Source organism: Rousettus aegyptiacus, unplaced genomic scaffold, assembly GCF_014176215.1.
Source record: "Rousettus aegyptiacus isolate mRouAeg1 unplaced genomic scaffold, mRouAeg1.p scaffold_m13_p_16, whole genome shotgun sequence".
NCBI classification, from domain to species: domain Eukaryota; kingdom Metazoa; phylum Chordata; class Mammalia; order Chiroptera; family Pteropodidae; genus Rousettus; species Rousettus aegyptiacus.
In genome coordinates, this window is record NW_023416291.1 from 35,569,133 (window position 1) to 35,576,783 (window position 7,651).

General features: G+C 50.3%; 1 pseudogene; it reads right to left on the minus strand.

The window, feature by feature from the left end:
- Nucleotides 1–4,985: 4,985 nt before the first annotated feature.
- Nucleotides 4,986–5,104, minus strand: LOC118612601 (annotated as a pseudogene).
- Between the last annotated feature and the right edge of the window lie 2,547 nt (nucleotides 5,105–7,651).

The following is a 7,651-nucleotide window of genomic DNA, read 5'->3' on the forward strand; positions in this document are numbered from 1 at the left end:
ACCCCTGAAATGAATATACTATTGTATGCCAACTGTAACTGAAAAATAAACAATTAAAAGTGTACAAAACTAATTTTTAAAAATTGTTCTTTGTTTTAACACTAAAGAATGAAGAAAATAAAATGTTCCATCAGTGGCACCACTTAGTGGCTTCCCAAATTGTACTGTTTGCAGATATTTTAGTTTTATTAAAATTCAGTTAGACAGTTATTTACACAAGATGTTATATTAGACATTAATAAAATTTTATATTCTGAATTTTCTTATGGCCATTATTATTACTTGCTTCACTTTATGTATTGCTTAAGATGAGTTTGTTTTACAAGGAGAAAGAATTTGAAAATATTTTAATGCACCAGGAACACAATTGGGGTTATATTGTCTGTTGAATAAGGCCATGAAGAAGAGTGCAGTTTCACATCGCCGCCACCAGGAGCCGTTGTTCCCTAACCGAGGCCCACTCAACTCCTTCGCTGGTGAATGAATCTTTCTCAAGTCCAGTGGGCCCAGTGGACTTGAGGAAGATTCACCAGCGAAGGATGTAGCACCGACCCGGTCCCTGGGCCTCCAGTGGCTAGACCAGCAGCTCCCCCTCCAAGTGGGGCTGTTTGCTCCCCAGTGACCCCCCTGAGCCTGGCCAGCCCACAGCACCTGTCCCCTGGGCAGACACCAGCTGGGGGAAAGCCCTGCAGGGAAAGCCCCAGGCTGAGGGGTGGGGTGTCACCTCTACGGAAGTGCTGGTGCCTCCCTCTGCTGCAGAGGAGTTGGAGGCCCCACGGCTGATGTGGCTCTCGCAGGACTCGCTGGCGAAACAGCCACGGTGTTACCGGAGAGTGGGGTCTTCTCCCAGAGTGTCGTCCAGGTTCTTAACGTCTCAGACAAAGAATTGAGCAAGACATCGAAATACAGTAGAAAAGAAAAGCTTTATTAGAAAGGAAAGTCCACTTCCAGATGTGGAAAAGAGCCTGAGTAAGAGAAACATGGCTCTAAAGGCCTGGTAACAAAGACTTCAGGGTTTTTATCCCTTTTTGCTGTGGGTGGTTACTTTGAGTGGGCTTCCTTGATTGACAACTAAGATTGACATGACTCACTGAGTCATCATTTTGCTTTCTGCGCATGTCTGTTCCCATAATTCAGTCTGTTATAATGACATTAATGAACTTCCGGGCATATGCATCATATTATAATGATGGTATAATGAGGCTCAGGTGAGTTGAAGGTCGTTGGGGTCTTCATTGCGCAGATGCGAATAACTGGCTTAAGCTGGTACCTAATTCTCTGCCTACTGGTTTCTTTGTGTGAGTTTTAAAAAATGCCTTCTGGCTTGCTTAATTGTGGGCGTACTAGGGCGGACCCCTTCTAGGATAGGATGACCTCAGTGTCTTTGCAGGCAGACCCAAAAACCCTAACTTTCCTGCCTCTTTTCTAAGAGTCATGAACCCCCTTATAATTAGTATGGATGCTGAGGGACAGGGGGTCTTCCATATCTGCTGCCTGCTGAGAATGGCTGTAGTCCCTGCCTACAGGTGTTTCATGGAGCTCTTTCCCCGGCTGCCTCAGTCAGGGCGGGGTCTTGAGTTTCCTGCTGAAGTGCCACCTAGACAAGGAAAAGAAGATGCAAATTTGTTATTTAAATCATATATCTATTAATCCCTATTATTGGTTTGCCTATTAAGTAAAGGGATAATAGGCTTGGTTAATATATTTCTTAAAGAGTAAAATAAGACCTTTGGCCTAAAGTCCCATCCCCTCCCGGTCTCTAAGGGCCTTGCCTGACTTAACACCATTTCTGCTTAACAATGGGCTGATGATCCTTATCAATAGCCAGAGGATCTGAGTCACCAGGCAATTATCAGGATTTGAGGGGGAGGGCCTTTTTCCATAGGAAGGAGGGAAGAAAACTTAACTAAGTTTACTAAAAAGGTTAACTCTGCTAGAGATGTCCCAGTTCATTTCCTGCTAAAAGATTAAGAATTTTACAAGTGATGTCCTGTCTCAGTGGGAGGTGAGCCCCCTGTGCAGGTGCAGGCCCAGTGGGGCTGGCAGAGTCCAGAACGCTGGGGGCCCTTGGAAACCCCACACCTGGACCGCCTCCCCCCGCCCATCCCAGTTCCTCTCTGTCTCTCTGGACAATGTCCCTTCCCTCTCCAGTACTGTCTCTGAGTCTTCGCTGCTCTCCCGCAGCTTCCCCAGCCCGTCTCTATCTCTCTCTGTGTCTCTCCCTGGCTCAGCTCTCTCTCCTTCTCCGGCTCCGAGGGTCTCTGGCTCTCTTTTGGTTTCTCTCTGTGTCTCCCTACCTATGTGTCTCTCTTTGTCTCTGTCTGCCTCTGTCTGTGCCCCATCCAACCCCACTCTCCAGGTGGCGGTGGAAGGGAGGACACAGGGTCCTCTCTCTCCTTAGGTCCTGCCTCCTCTGGTTGCCCTGAGTGGGGGAAGGAGGGCACTGCCCTGGGTACGGGCAGGGGGGGCTGGCTGGTCGGGGAGGGGTCCAGGGCCAGGCCCCATGGAGCCAGCTGCGGGAGCATCAGGCTTCAGACCCCATCGCTAACCGCCATTTTGGGGGACCTCCAGCAGCCACCTTCTCTCTGCCACCCATATCCTCCCCTACTTCCCACTTTCTCTCCAAAGTCCATCTTCCTTCTGCCGCCCACCTTCTCTCCACAGCCCATCTCTCCCCACAGCCCACCTGCTCCTGGCTTCTCTCCTTGCCCTTTCTCATTACCAGGCTCCTGACTTCCTCTCATGTCTGCATCTTCTGTTGGTTTTGCTCCAACACTGGGCCCCTGTTCTTTACAGTGCAACTGCTTATGGCTGACTTCCAGCCAGCTGTCACCTTATAAACACTAATGGAATGAAAAAGGCTGGTTTCATGCATGCAACTCCAAAAAAAGACCTAATAGCATCAGTCCTTATGGGTGACTATACCTGTTAGTGGGTGTGTGTGAGGGGCAGGGGACTTGGGTTGGGACTGAGCTCTCAGAAGATGGTACTTAGGAACAAGGGAAAGACCAGTTGTTGTGTGGCCTTCTAGGTGTCTGGCTGTCAGGTTCGTCACTGAGGAGCCCACCTGTGCTCTGGGACCTGGTGGTGAGGTGGATCCTACTGCTCTACCAACCTGTGGTCCATCTGCTGTGGGATCTGACAGTTGTGGGGGTCCAGCTATCGTGAAGAGTTGGAAGATGGTTGGGGCCAGTGTAACTGCTGTGAGGTTCCAGCGGCGGGGGAGGATGGGAGTGAGTGGTCGTTGCAGACAGTCAGTGGTCACAGACCCCCGCTGCTCTTCGCTGGAGCCCGTCGGTGTGTGGGGCTGTGGTTTGTGGTTTCTGGTTAGAGGCCATCGGTTCTCTCTCTCTCTCTCTCCCTCCCTCCTTCTCTCTCTCTCTCTCTCTCTCCTCCTCCTTCCTTCCTTCCTTCCTTCCTTCCTCCTCCTTCCCTTCCCCTCCCTCTCTCCCTCCTCCCTCCTCTCCCTCCCTCCCCTCCTCCCTCCCTTCCTCCCTCCCTCCCTCCCTCCCTCTCTGCACTTTCTGCTTTCTCTGTTCATCTCTTTCCCTCCTCTCTGTCTCTCTCCATCTTGCTTCTCTTTCTCCGTTCTCATATTGCACCTTCATTCCAACATTTACTTTGTGTCCACCATCTGGCTGCAGCAGGTGCCTGGGTGCTCTGGGCCCTTACCTGATGGGAAGAGGAAGTGAGGCAGCCACACTCGCCCAAGGTGGGCACAGAGGGTGAGAATTACTGGTTCGTGTGGAGCAAATGGGCTGGAGGTTTGTGTCTCAGGGACCACCCCCTACCCCGGCCAGGCCTTGTTCGCCAAACTGCAAGTCTGAGGTGAAGCTGAGGAGCTTGGGTGGGTGTAGGGACTCTCCTTGGGGAGCAGAGAGGGTTATGGGTCTCAAGAGAGGGACCAGTCATGCAGATATTGAAATGGGAGGGCACTTCAGGCACCAGGAACAGCCTATGCAAAGGCCCTGGGGCAGGACAGGTCTGGGGTGTTGAGGACACATTGGGGAGACCCATGTGGCTGGAGCAGAGTGGTGGGGAGAGAAGGAGGAGGTGAGTGTGGGGAGGCGATGGGGGCAGGTTGTACAGGGCCTGTGGCTGTGCGGAAGACTGGGCTTTTACCCTGAGGGAGGTGGGAGCCACTGGGGCGGGACATATATGGGGCTCTCCTGACATCCCATAGCCCAGACGTGGCCACCAGCATCATGCACCCACACATCTTTTAAAATAATTTTTTACTGTGGTAAAATTTGCCATTTTAACTATCTTTAAGTGTATAGTTCAGTGACATTAAGCACATTCACAATGTTGCACAACCAACCATCCTCCCATCCATTTCCAGAACCTTCTCATCTTCCTAAAATGAAACTCTGTCCCCATTAAACACTAACTCCTGTCCCACTCTCCCGGCCCCTGGCTCCACCATCTACGTCCTGTCTCCACGGATCTGATTCCTTTAAGGACCTCAATAAGTGAAATCATACACTCTTTGTCCTTTCGTGTCTGGCTAATTCACTGAGCATAATGTCCTCAAGGTTCTAGCATGTGTCAGAATGTCCTTTTTTAAGGATGAATAATCTTCCATTGTATGAATGAACCACATTGTGTTTATTCATTCGCCCGCTGGTATACACTTCTATTTTTTAGCTGTTGTGAATAATGCTGCTATGAACATAGGTGTGCAAATATCTCTTCAAGACCCTGCTTTCAATTCTTTTGAGTACATACCCAGAAGTGGAATTGCCAGATCATATGGTAAATCTATTTGTAATTTTTGGAGGAACCTCCATACTGTTTTCCACGGAGGCTGCACCATTTTACATTCTCACTAGCAGGTTCCAATTTCTCCACATCCTTTTTTTTCTTCATTCTTTCTTTTTTTTGACAGTAGTCATCCTCACAAGTGTGAGGTTGGTGTCTCATAGTTCTATCTATCTATCTATCTATCTATCTATCTATCTATCTATCTATCTATTTATTTTTTACACCTACAGCACCTGGTTTTCCTAGGTGGTCTCCCATCCAAGTACTATCCAGGACCGACTCTACTTAGCTTCTGAGATCAGATGGGATTGGGCTTGTTCAGAGTGGCATGGCTGTAAACGGTGTCTCATAGTTTTGATGTGCATTTCTCTAATGATTAGTGATGTCAAGTGTCTTTCCATGTGCTTACTGGCCATTTGTGTATCTTTGGAGAAATGTCTATTTAAATCCTTTGCCCATATTAAAATCACATTTTGTTGTTGTTGAGTTTCATTTCTCTATTTTGGATGTTAATACCTCATCAAATATGTGATTTGCACATATTTCTTCTGACTCCGTGGGTTGCCTTTTCGCTCTGTGTATAGTGCCTTTTGATGGCACCTCTGTTTTTACAGGTAAAATAGTGGCAGCTGGGTCCAGGTGAGATCTACCCTGGGGATCCAGGGTTACCACCACCACTACCTCTGATCAAGTAGCTGCTAAGCCCAGGCCTACCTGCGGGGCATGTCTTTATAAATCAAGGTGGGATGTGGGCACTTCCCTTAAAGCAGGGTGTCCCCACCATATAGTATAGACAGTTGAGGCTGGATAAACCCATGTCCTACACACCGTTACACTGTAGGATGTTGAGCAGCATCCCTGGCCTCTGCCCATAAGATGCACCCTCCCTGTATCGTGACAACCAAATATGTCTCTGCCCTAAAGCTAGAGGGTGTGTTTGAGGCATCCTAAGAGTATGGGGGGCAGGCTGTGCAGAGCAGGAGTCAGGAGCCTGGGTGCCACCTCAGGTGGGCAAGACTCAGCCTCCCGCCTGTAGAATAGGGGACTAGCGGTGATGAGAGAACCCAGTGCCCTCAAGCATTTCTTTGACAAGGATTTATTAGGCACCTACTATGTGCCAGGACCAGCAATGGGAATACAATGGGGAGAAGAAACACAGGCCCTGGCCTTATCAGGTAACAGAGACATTAGCCAGTTAATTACACAGTGAATGTATAACTATTGTGATCATAAATGCTGAGAAGTGGAAACACCAAGTGTTCAGTCAGCACAGAGTAGGTGCACCTGACCTCACCTGGGAGATCAGGGAGGACTTCTCTGAGAAGCTGCAATCAAAGGATGAGAAAGAGGGAACTCAGGGAGATGAGGAAGAGCGGTCCAGGCAAGAGCTCTGCGGTGAGTTCGGGCGGTTGGAAGGCCGAGTGGTTGGAGCATAGAGGGGACCAGCTCCATCGAGATCACATGTTGTGGGTAGGGGAAGGGAGTGTGGTCTTGGTTTGTTGAGGATTTTAAGCTGGAAAGTGGTATAATCTGATTTGTGTGGTAAAAGATCCTGCTGGCAGATAGTGTTTATCAAATGCTTAGCATAGGCAGCGTAGGGCACCCACAAAGGGCTCAGATGACATCTGTGGGGACCCAGAGAAGTCACAGAGGCCAGTTTCTACCTCTGAAGTTCCCAGGGAGGCAACTGTGGCCTGACTCCGGGAACCATGGTGTGTTCCATGCTTAGGGTGGAGACTGAAAGGTGGCATAGCCCCGCTTCGAGGGCAGACAGAGAGGGACAGCCACTCTGAGGTGGGGCGCAGGGCTCCAGGGCTAGAAACTGCTCCTCTCAGTGCATGTAACGGTGGGGAGACCGAGGCCCTGGGGCCCCACGGCACTGAGTCCTGAGCCAGGCTTGGCTTCAAGATGCCATTAGTATCTGCCACAGCTCCGGCTATATCTCAGAGCTCCAAGAGGTTGTGCTCTGGGGTCCAGCTGCCCAGGTTCAAAACCCACCTGTGATCAGATGCGTGACCATTGTACCTCTCTGAGCTTTTGTGGAAAAAGGGGAAGAACCTGTGTCTCAGGGGAGTTGTGAAATTAACATTGTTCATAGTCATTCATTCACTCAACCGATAGTCATTAAGCATCTACTGTGCACTAAGTGCTATACTAGGCACAGGGGATACAGAGGGGCACCATCACTTCCCTTGGGGGCTGGCGTTCTAGTGTCAGAGACAGACCTGAAGCAAATCAGTCAATAACCAGAAAGTAAGGGAGTGATAAGTGCCCTGAAGAAACATAAAGCAGGAAAAAGAGGAGAGAAAATGAACAGGGGTGTGGTGTGGGTAGTAATTCAGCCTAGGTGTCAGGGCAGGCCTTGCTGAGGAGGTGAGACTTGAAGGAGATGAGGGAGGGGCAGTGGGAGTATGTGGGGGAACAGCATTCCCTTTAGGGGGCACAGCGTATGCATCGTCCTGAGGCCGTGCTTTGCCTGGTCTGCTGGGGGAACACTGAGGAGGCCAGTGTGGCTGGAGCCGAGGGAGTGAGAGGAGGCATAGCCATGGGTGTAGGCCTAATGAGATGTACGCGTGGGGCCCGGCAGGCCTGGATGGGGTCCAGCCACCTACAGGGGTGTTTGGGGACTCAGGTGCCTGGAAGAGAGATTTTCCTGACTGGGGCCCGAGCAGGAGCAGGGGCTGGTGGGGCCCAGGCCTTGCCTGGACATGGGGCACCTCTGAGCTTCCTTCCCTTAGATCTGTGTGGTGACTGGGGCATAGTGCCCTCACCTCTTCCTGGTGATGGCACCTTCAGGATGGATAGGGGGCCTTGAGCTCCTGCCTAGCCACCAAGGATCTGAGGGTCCTCTCACCTTTGGGGTTTTCCTGTATGGGTGAGAGAGAGG